This window comes from Pan troglodytes, chromosome 5, assembly GCF_028858775.2.
Source record: "Pan troglodytes isolate AG18354 chromosome 5, NHGRI_mPanTro3-v2.0_pri, whole genome shotgun sequence".
In the NCBI taxonomy this organism is placed as follows: domain Eukaryota; kingdom Metazoa; phylum Chordata; class Mammalia; order Primates; family Hominidae; genus Pan; species Pan troglodytes.
In genome coordinates this window covers 103,878,685-103,890,699 of record NC_072403.2, presented here as the reverse complement: position 1 = coordinate 103,890,699, position 12,015 = coordinate 103,878,685, and positions in this window count along the sequence as shown.

Below are 12,015 nucleotides of genomic sequence, written 5' to 3'. Positions count from 1 at the left end.
GAGACAAAACATGCTTAAAGCTAACGGATGTCCAGCCTCTCCTAAAAGAGAAAGTACAGCATTTATCTTATTTTTAAAGTTTCAGCTGTGAATTAGTACACACCTTTGAGCTCACATCTCTCTTCCCCTGCCTGTGGGATGATGTACTATGGGGAAAGGAGAGAGCTTCTGCAATACCACTATTTTCCAAAACAGATGCACTCATGTTTTAACACCTATTCAAACAATACCCTTTATAGGTTTCATCCTCAATAAAACATTTGCACTCTAAAACTCAGAATGAATTAAAGAGAGAAAAAAACAAAAGCGATAGTTTTTAGAACTACATTTATATTGAAATTTAAACACTCAGGTGAAAGAGATTTACATAAAAGAATATGACCTACATGATATAATGTACATGAGTGAAAATTGCTTCTCAGTTCTTCATAAAATTTTAGCTTGACTGGCAGGTACAACGTAAAAACAATATGCATGTTCTGCTTTCATTTAGATTTTCACTCTCCCATGTCACATTGAATTATATATTTATTTAATATTTTACCACAGCAATAATCACTTCAAAGTATATTAGTGCTGTGCCCTTCTGTGATATAAAAAAATACATGCTGTAGCATGAAATTTTTGCTTTAATCCTTGGTCTAACATGGCCTTACATAACAGTATTTTCTCCATTTATACAAAAAATATAAAATAGTGGATTCATATACCATATGCTTATACATACACACCATATACCATATGCTCATACATACATCACACTACATAACAGCTGCTATTTGTATAGACTAAGTCAACTAAATTTTATCAAATATTCCTGATACTCTAAGAATTGGAAACTAGCGTCTTCCCTTAATATATATTTGATTCTAATATATGAGCTCATAAGTATTTATTAAACACCTAATCCATGCCAGACAATGTATTAAATAGAGGGCAAAGAAAATAAATACATTTCCACAATATATTGGAACAGAAAAATCAATACATTATGAATAAAAAATTACCATATCATGTATGAACTGTTAACATAGATGTAGACAGATTGGGACATGTGGCAATAGCAAGGCTTGCTTCATCAAACTTGAAAGTTCAAAGCAAGTTTCCTGAGAAGAATGATTTGCTATTATTTGCCAAACTGTCACAAAATAATTACACTTAAGGTACTTTGGAACACAGAAAAATAACATTTTCTTTTTTTTTTATTATACTTAAAGTTTTAGGGTACCTGTGCACAGCCTGCAGGTTTGTTACATATGTATACATGTGCCATGTTGGTGTGAGGCACTCATTAACTCTTCATTTAACATTAGGTATATCTCCTAATGCTATCTCTCCTCCATCTCCCCACGCCACAACAGGCCCCAGTGTGTGATGTTCCCCTTCCTGTGTCCATGTGTTCTCATTGTTCAATTCCCACCTATAAGTGAGAATACGTGGCGTTTGGTTTTTTGTCCTTGTGATACTTTGCTGAGAATGATGGTTTTCAGCTTCATCCATGTCCCTACAAAGGACATGAACTCATCCTTTTTATGGCTGCATAGTATTCCATGGTGTATATGTGCCACATTTTCTTAATCCAGTCTATCATTGTTGGACATTTGGGTTGATTCCAAGTCTTTGCTATTGTGAATAGTGCTGCAATAAACATACGTGTGCATGTGTCTTTATAGCAGTATAATTTATAATCCTTTGGGTATATACCCAGTAATGGGATTGCTGGGTCAAATGGTATTTCTAGTTCTAGATCCCTGAGGAATCGCCACACTGACTTCCACAATGGTTGAACCAGTTTACAGTCCCATCAACAGTGTAAAACTGTTCCTATTTCTTCACATCCTCCCCAGCACCTGTGGCCATACTGCCCAAGGTAATTTATAGATTCAATGCCATCCCCATCAAGCTACCAATGACTTTCTCACAGAATTGGAAAAAAACTACTTTAAAGTTCATATGGAACCGAAAAATAGCCCGCATTGCCAAGTCAATCCTAAGCCAAAAGAACAAAGCTGGAGGCATCACACTACCTGACTTCAAACTATACTACAAGGACACAGTAACCAAAACAGCATGGTACTGGTACCAAAACAGAGATATAGACCAATAGAACAAAACAGAGCCCTCAGAAATAATGCCTCTTATCTACAAACATCTGAGCTTTGACAAACCTGAGAAAAACAAGAAATGGGGAATGATTCCCTATTTAATAAATGGTGCTGGGAAAACTGGCTAGCCTTATGTAGAAAGCTGAAACTGGATCCCTTCCTTACGCCTTATACAAAAGTTAATTCAAGATGGATTAAAGACTTACATGTTAGTCCTCAAACCATAAAAACCCTAGAAGAAAACCTAGGCAATACCATTCAGGACATAGGCATGGGCAAGGACTTCATGTCTAAAACACCAAAAGCAATGGCAACAAAAGCCAAAATTGACAAATGGGATCTAACTAAAGTAAGGAGCTTCTGCCAAGCAGAAGAAACTACCATCAGAGTGAACAGGCAACCTACAGAATGGGAGAAAATGTTTGCAATCTACTCATCTGACAAAGGGCTAATATCCAGAATCTACAATGAACTCCAACAAATTTACAAGAAAAAAACCAAACTACCCCATCAAAAAGTGGGCAAAGGATATGAACAGACACTTCTCAAAAGAAGACATTTATGCAGACAACAGACACATGAAAAAATGCTCATCATCACTGGCCATCAGAGAAATGCAAATCAAACCCACAATGAGATACCATCTCATACTAGTTAGAATGGCGATCATTAAAAAGTCAGGAAAAATAACATATTCTATGCAATAATAAGTTTCCCAGCTTTTTAAATTTTAATAATTAGACTTAAAAAAAATACCCTTTCTTGAATATGACAACCCTAGAGTCAATGTCCAGAATTATTTTCAATGATTTAAAAAATAAATTTTTATTTTTAGAAGACTTCAATAATGAGATACAATTTTCATGATTGATAAATAGATGTAGTGCCTCATGGAATATTGTGATATCGAAACTAAGTACTTCCAGCTAGGATTCTTATAAGAGGTTACTAGAATAATGAAGGTGGGAAAAACAAAAAAGCCCTAAACTAGGACAGTAAGCATATACGTAGAGCTTGGCTAAAGTTGATTGGATTTGCTATATGGGGGGATGAGGGGGTATGAGATGAAAGCCCTGGAATGACAGGATTCTGATTTGGCAGGTTAGGTGTGGTCCTGACAAATGCAGATGGAAAAGCAGTGTTGGGCATATTGAAGTGAAGGCACATGTGGAATATCTAAATATTATGTATAATCTAAAGCTCAGAAAGATTAGAGATTGAGAAGTACTTAAAAGTCACATGCAGATAATAATGATGATAATTAAAATAATGAATACAGATGTGAACATCCAAAGGGAATACATAGAAGCAATTCTAAAAGATAAAGCAGGAATTCAAAGTAATAACAACAGTTAAGGAGTAGGAGAATGAAGGAATACCTTCACAGTGGGAGTGGGAAGAGGACAGAGGAAAATATTATAGTCTTATGCAAAACATGGTGTATTAGTTTGTTTTGACACTGCATACCCAAGACTGGGTAATTTATAAAGGAAAGAAGTTTAATGGACTCACAGTTCCACATGGATGGTGAGGCCTCATAATAATGAAGAAATGCAAATGATGAGCAAAGTCACATCTTAGATGGAGGCAGGCAAGAAGGCTTGTGTAGGAGTACTCTCTTTTATAAAACCATCAGCTCTCATAAGACTTATTCATTATCACATGAAGAGCACAGGAAATACCTGCCCCCATGATTCAACTATCTCCCACCAGGTATCTCCCACATGTGGGGCTATTACAATTCAAGGTGAGATTTGGGTGGGGACACAGTCAAACAATATCATTCTGCCCCTGGCCTCTCCCAAATATCATGTCGTCACATTCAAAACCAATCATGCCTTCCCAGCAGTCCCACAAATTCTTAACTCATTTCAGCATTAACTCAAGTCCACAGTCCAATGTTTCATGTGAGGCACAGTAAGTCCCTTCTGCCTATGAGCCTGCAAAATCAAAAGCAAGTTAATATTTACCCAATGCCTATATCCCTACATACAATGAGGTATAGGTGTTGGGTAAATACACCTATTCCAACTGGGAGAAATTGGCCAAAACAGAGAGCTACAGGTCCGCTGCAAGTCCACAATCCAATAGGGCTGTCATTAAACCTTAAAGTTCCAAAATGATCTCATTTGACTCCATGTCTCATATCCAGGTCATATCAGTGCAAGAGATGGGCTCTGACAGCTTTGGGCAGCTCAGCCTCTGTGGCTTTAGAGGGTACAGTCCCCTCCTGGCTGCTTTCATGAGCTGGCATTGAGTGTCTGCACCTTTTCCAGGTGCTTGGTACAAGCCGTTGGTGGAGCTACTATTCTGGGGGTCTGGAGGAAGGTGGCCCTCTTCTCACAGCACCACTAGGCAGTGTCCCAGTGGGTACTGTGTGGGGCTCCCACCCTGCATTTCCATCTGCAATGCCCTAGCAAAAGCTCTCTATGAGGGCTCCACCCCTGCAGCAAACTTCTGCCTGGATATCCAGATGTTTCAATACATCCTCTGAAATAGACAGAGGTTCTCAAACTTCAATTCTTGATTTCTGTCCACCTGCAGGCACATTACCAAGTGGAAACTGCCAAGGCTTGGGGCTTGCACCCACTGAAGCCATGGCCTGAGCTATACCTTTGTCACTTTTAGCTATGGCTGGAGCAGCTGGGATGCAGGGCACTAAGTCCCTGAGGCTGCACACAGCAGGGGGCCCCCCAGATCTGGCCCAGGAAACCATTTTTCCTCCTAGGCCTCAGGGTCTGTAATGGGAGGGCCTGCCACAAAGGTCTCTGATATGCCCCAGAGACATTTTCTCCATTGTTTTGGTGATTAACATTTGGTGCCGCATTACTTATGAAAACGTCTGCAGCAGGCTTGATTTTTTTTTCCCCTAGAAAATGGGTTTTTCTTTACTATTACATTGTCAGGCTGCCACTTTTCCAAACTTTTATGCTCTGCTTCCTCTTGAATGTTTTGCTGCTTAGAAATTTCTTCTACCAGGTACCCTGAATCATCTCTCTCAAGTTCAAAGTTCCACAGATCTCTAGGCGAGGGGCAAAATGCTGCCAGTCTATTTGCATAGCAAGAGTGATCTTTACTCCATTTCTCAACAAGTTCCCCATCTCCATCTGAGACCACCTCAGCCTGGATTTTATTGTCCATATCACTAACAGCAGTTTGGTCAAAGCCATTCAACAAATCTCTAGGAGGTTGCCAGTTTTCCCACATCTTCCTGTCTTCCAAGCCCTCCAAGTCCTTAGGAAGTTTCAATCTGTTCCACATTTTCCTGTCTTCTTTAGAGCCCTCCAAACTGTTGCAACCTCTGTCAATGACCCAGTTCCAAAGTTGATTCCACATTTTCAGGCATATTTACAGCAGCACTCCATTACCCAGTACGAATTTACTGTATTACTTTGTTCTAATGTTGGTAATAAAGACATACCTAGACTGGGTAATTTACAAAAGAAAGAGGTTTAATTGACTCACAGTTCCACATGGCTGGGGAGGTCTCACAATCATGTAGGAAGGTGAATGAGGAGCAAAGTCACATCTTTCATGGTGGCAGGCAAGACAGTTTGTGTAGGGGAACTCCCCTTTATAAAACCATCAGAATTCATGAAACTTACTCACTATCATAAGAACACAATGGAAAAGAACCAGCCCATTGATTCAATTACCTCTCACCAGGTCCCTCCCACAACACATGGGGATTATTACAATTCAAGATGAGATTCGCATGGGGACACAGCCAAACAGTATCACATGGAGAAAATATTGCCATGGAATTCAAATTAATAGATAGGTGTGAGAAGAAAATCAGCAGTATCCATTTGCAGCAGAGATATCCAGCAATGTTAAGGACTAAAACAGGACTATCAACTTCCATTTCCTGTTGAGGAAAAAAAAATTTGGATTATGCTACTGTGAATAGTGCTCCAATTAACATACACGTACTTGTGTATAAACTTTTCCTTATCTCCACAACCTAGCCAATATCTGTTATTCTTTTACTTTGTAATAGTAGCCATTCTGATTGGTGTTAGATGGTATCTCATTGTCATTTTAAATTGCATTTCTCTAATGATCTGTGATGTTGAGCTTTAGTTCATATGATGTTGGTTGCATGTATATCTTCTTTGGCAAAGTGTCCGTTAATGTCTTTTCCCACTGTTTCATGTTTTGTTTTTGTAAATTTGTTTAAGTCCCTTATAGATGCTTGATATTAGACCTTTATAGGATGCACAGTACACAAAATTTTATCCCATCCTATAGGTTGTCTGTTTACTGCAGCACTATTCACAATAATAAAGACATGGAATCAACCTAAATGTCCATCAGTGATAGACTGGATAAAGAAATGTGCTATATATACGCTATGGAATACTATGTAGCTATAAAAAAGAATGAGATCATGTCTTTTGCAGGAACATGGATGGAGCTGGAGGCCATTATCCTTAGCAAACTTACACGAGAACAGAAAATGAAATATTGCATGTGTGCACTAATAAGTGGGAGCTAAATGATGAGAACAGATGGTCGCATAGAGAGGAACAACACACACTGGGGCCTGTCAGAGGGTGGAGAATGGGAGGAGGGAAAGGATCAGGATTTGTAGTAAGTAGGCGTAATATGTGGGTGATGAAATAATCTGTACAACTCACCCCCATGACACTAGTTTACCTGTGTAACAAACCTGTATTTATGACCCTGAACTTAAAATAAGTTAAAAAAAAAAAAGAAAAAAAGCATTGTACCAAATGAGACAAAATGAAGCTATCAGATGCTTAACAATGTATTAAGGATGGTATAGGTGGTGAATAGAATAGTTAATTTTTTTCATTAATTCTGCCTACTTTTAGTGATTTATAAGTGAACAGCTATAATTAATAAGATTTCTTCTAGAGAGAATAAATAACTTCTGATAAATCATGAGATAATTTGAGAAGTAAAGAAAACATTCATGATTTGCCATGAAAATTGTGAAGTATTGGCACACTTCAGTGTACCTCTTGGGTGTTTCTCCATCCTTTCTTTCTCTGAAGATAAGATGAGTAGACTAGCTCTCACACATTACAACTTGTCTTAGAAAATGTCTTCAAATCTAAGCATCTGAAAGAGGAAGTTTCAGAAATACATCTTTTCAGGGAAGGAAAAATCCCATTGTTTATTTTCATTGATGCTTGTTGACAGCCCAGCATCTAAAATTGTTTCCAAAACGTTTTGGTCCTCTTTTCTGTTTTTGTGTATCAGAAGAATTATCTTTCCAAGGGGATTATTTAAAAGAGTTAATGTAAGAACAAAATAGAACACATGCAGAAAGGCTAGCTCTGTGTAATATAGTGAAAGAGCAGGCTCCAGATAAAGATAAAGCTGAGATTTTTCTATTTGATTTTTGAACATAAAATTCAGTCCTTGAAAAAAATGTTCTTTGTTTCTTTAAATGATATTGTTCCAGATGCCTTAATTGCTTTTCCAATTTAGTTTTTTAAACAATATATAGAATTACTAGTTTAATAGCAATGAATATTAATATCCCTAAATGGTAGAATTTAAAAAGCGTAGACATTTGTGATGCCATAATTTCTTTCTAATAGCTTGCATTAATGTATTTACATAAGAAACACATTTCACAAACGCACAAGAAAATTAACATTTAACCAACCCCCAAACTTGACTTTTGGGGGTGTATGAAAAGATGTGAAGGAGGATGGTTGTTAATATGATATCAAGTAACCAGTGTAAACGACAGGAAGTAAAAAGCAGAGGGTAAAAAGTAGATGCAAAACTTCATTGATTATTCAGAAACTTTTTGATATACTTTGGCTGTTTGTTCCCTCCAGATCTCATGTTGAAATCTGATCCTCAATATTGGAAGTGGGGCCTGGTGGGAGGTGTTTAGATAATGGGGATGGATCCCTCATAAATATCTTGGTGCCATCCTCATAATAAGGAGTGAGTTCTTGCTCTATGAACTAACACAAGATCTGGTTGTTAAAAAGAATCTGGCATCTCCTCTGCTCTTTTTCTTGCTCTTTCTCAACATGTGACCTGCCTTCCCTTTGTCTTTCCCCACAAGTAAAAGCTTTCTGAGGCTTCACCAGAAGCCAAGCAGATGCTGATGTCATGCTTAAACAGCCTGCAGCTTATACATCTCATACCACCCTGTACTGAACACACAAGTAAACAAAGATGAATACAACATGATTTAGACTTACACTACAGTACAGAGAAACAGAACAATAAAAAAATGAAGACACTAAGATGTTAATTGAGTTGTGATAGAATGGATTATGCAAATTGGGACATAAATTCCTTGGACAGAATATGTCCAGAAACACTTTATAATAAAGAATGTCTTTCTTGGGCCAATTATTCAGGAGACTTACCCCTTCCTCGAGTACTGGCACGATACTCTCTTCTTCACAACTAACTGAGCTTCCTATTTTAACATAGTAATTTAGAATAGGGTTATGGTATTCTCAGAAGTCTCTCTCACATAACCTGGTGAATCTTGAAAAAAAAATCTGTTTACAGTAAGTAGTATGGTGAGATCGAGAAATAGATACCCCATTTAACCTGTTGTGGACCTTTCATAATAGTATAACTGAGAAGTGACAGCGTGCTGGCAGTCTGCAGAGCCCTCGATTGCTCTCCGCACCTCCTCTGCCTGGGCTCCCACTTTGGCGGCACTTGAGGAGCCCTTCAGCCCACCACTGCACTGTGGGAGCCCCTTTCTGGGCCCAGCAGTGCCAGCCCACGGCGCTGCGCTCGATTTCTCACCAAGCCTTAGCTGCCTTCCCACGGGGCAAGGCCTGGGACCTGCAGCCCGCCATGCCTGAGCCTCCCACCCACTCCATGGGCTCCTATGAGGCGGGAGCCTCCCCGACAAGCACCACCACCTGCTCCACGGTGCCCAGTCCCATCAACCACCCAAGGGCTGAGGAGTGCGAGCACACAGCAGGGGACTGACAGGCAGCTCCACCTGCAGCCCGGGTGCAGGATCCACTAGGTGAAGCCACCTGGGCTCCTGAGTCTGGTGGGGACGTGGAGAGCCTTTATGTCTAGCTCAGGGATTGTAAACACACCAATCAGCACCGTGTGTTTAGCTCAAGGTTTGTGAATGCACCAATCGACATTCTGTATCTAGCTGCTCTGGTGGGGCCTTGGAGAACCTTTATGTCTTGCTCAGGGATTGTAAATACATCAACTGGCACTCTGTATCTAGCTCAAGGTTTGTAAACACACCAATCAGCACCCTGTGTTTAGCTCAAGTTTTGTGAATGCACCAATCGGCGCTCTGTATCTGGCTGCTCTGGTGGGGCCTTAGAGAACTTCTGTGTGGATACTCTGTATCTAACTAATCTGATGGGGAGGTAGAGAACCTTTATATCTAGCTCAGGGATTGTAAATGCACCAATCAGCACCCTGTCAAAACAGACCACTTGGCTCTACCAATCAGCAGGATGTGGGTGGGGCCAGGTAAGAGAATAAAAGCAGGCGCTCCAGGCAGCAGTGGCAACCGGCTTGGGTCCCCTTCCACACTGTGGTAGCTTTGTTGTTTTGCTCTTTGCAATAAATCTTGCTGCTGCTCACTCTTTGGGTCCACACTGCTTTTATGAGCTGTAACACTCACCGCGAACGTCTGCAGCTTCACTCCTGAAGCCAGTGAGACCACGAGCCCACTGGGAGGAACGAACAACTCCAGACGTGCTGCCTTAAGAGCTGTAACACTCACCGTGAGGGTCTGCGGCTTCATTCTTGAAGTCAGTGAGACCAAGAACCCACCAATTCCGGACACATAACCATTACTGGTATTGGTAATAGTAGTAATAGGCATATTACTATTATTATCCAAAATTTGAATTTTCTAAGGATAGAATTAAGCTCCTGTTTCTTAAATCACTGTAGAGTAATTCATTGTTACAAGGGAAATAATTGCCAATTTTTTATTGTGGCAATATGAAAATTACGTTGAAATAGGGAAAAGATGATTCACAAAGCAAACTAAACAGGATAAACAAGAACCAATCTAAATAGATCAGGTACTAAGACAATATTGAGTCCATAGGATAATATACACAGATTGTCCAAGCCAAGGTTAGAATACCCGAGATCAGTGTTAGGGGCCAGAGGGAAATCACTCCAGATCAGAATCACAGGCTCAAAAGATGGCAAGTTCATTAAAGGACAGGCAATTTCTCAGTGATTTGGCCCCTAACATTAAAACGAAGATTCAGTGTAGGAAAAAATGTGTTCACCTGCCAATGAGATCTTGACAGATCTTGTTCCTAAAACCAAATCAGAAAACTGCTAGACATATTATTTCATAAAGTAGTTAGGTATTACTACACAAATTTCCATTTTTTAAACATATGAAAAATAAAAAGTTTATATTACAGCCCTAGATATTTGCATTCATTTCAGTAATCCAGCATTTTGATTATTCATCCTTAGTGTTAATGTTTGATAATGCTTAAATCTTGGAAAGTATCTTAGAGATTATTTAGACCCATTCCCTTATTTTACTCATGATAAAACTTAGACCCAGTGTGGTAAAGTGACGTGACAGGGGTAAAAATATAGTTGGTGTTAAAACAATTAAACTCTTTATATCCTAAATTCCAGTATGGTGTATTTTTCCAACATGCCACTCTACACGTGGGTGTGAGAGTATGTGAACACAAGCACAGTACCTACAGACATGCATGAATAGCCCTGCACTAAGAAGTAATTATAATAATATTAAAACTTTTAATTAATTAATTTGTGTAAAAATATATTAATGTGTCATTTCACATTTCTTTATACCACAAAACCCTCGGAAAATATGTGTGCAAAAATGTACATTCCAGAAATTATAATTTTACTGAATTCCATCTTAAATATTACTGTACAATATATATGTGCTTTAGTCGGAGAAACATTTCCTTGACAAATTCCCTAAAACACCAAATGATTTTTACATGATAGAAAAGTTTTTTTTTAAAGAATAAAAAATGATGATGAAGAGAGATGTCAGGTTTCAAGATGTCAAAGAAAGCATTGTGTTCTTCACGTGTTCCGAGTTTGAAGGGGAGAAATGAATACGCACAGAGGCATTACAAACGAACTTCTTTGCTTGCTGTCATCTTGCACCTTCATAAGATATGCCCCCTATACACACAGCCATCAGCTGCAAGCAGCTCTCATGAATGCAGACAAAGAGGGCAAAAAGATCAGCAGTGCAGACCTGCTCCACCCTGACAGGTGACTGTAAGTGGCACTTCTACTGCTGTTACTAATTTATTAAGTATTCCAAAGTTAGAATTTAATCGGAATATTTTTGTCATGTTATCCATCACACACGTAGAAGAGATGGAATTTTCTTAAACAGCCATGCAGCGCAGTGCCTTAGGCAGGCTTTTAGTCATTCCAGTTTGTCACAATGGACTAGTTCCATTTTAATGATTTAGTTAATTGTATGACAAGCTATGAAAAATGGGAGTGACCCAATGCCTCATCCAAAGAATATGCCAAGGAATGAGAGCTCATGGCAAGTGACTGAGAACTGCTCACACCTGCAAATGACGAACAAACCAAAAATTCCTACCTTTTCCTTCTTCCTTTTGAATTTCAGATTTCATATGTTAAGCAAAAGTCAAGTTAGAGAATAGCAGTTCATTTATATAAAGACAAGATTAACACAAAAAAAGTCACATTAGCAGTTTAAATGATCAAGTTAAATAAGATACAATTTAGGTGAAAAGATAATTGTGTTGAAAATATAATGATCCATTTGACAGTGGAAGAATAAAAGACACAGAGAATTTCAAATACAACCTCCCTATCTAGAAGTCTCATTTAGTATTTCTTACAAGAGAACATATGTATTTGGTAGTACTGTTAGTTTATGACTCATCCTATTATTTAATTAAGGAGCATTAATATTATC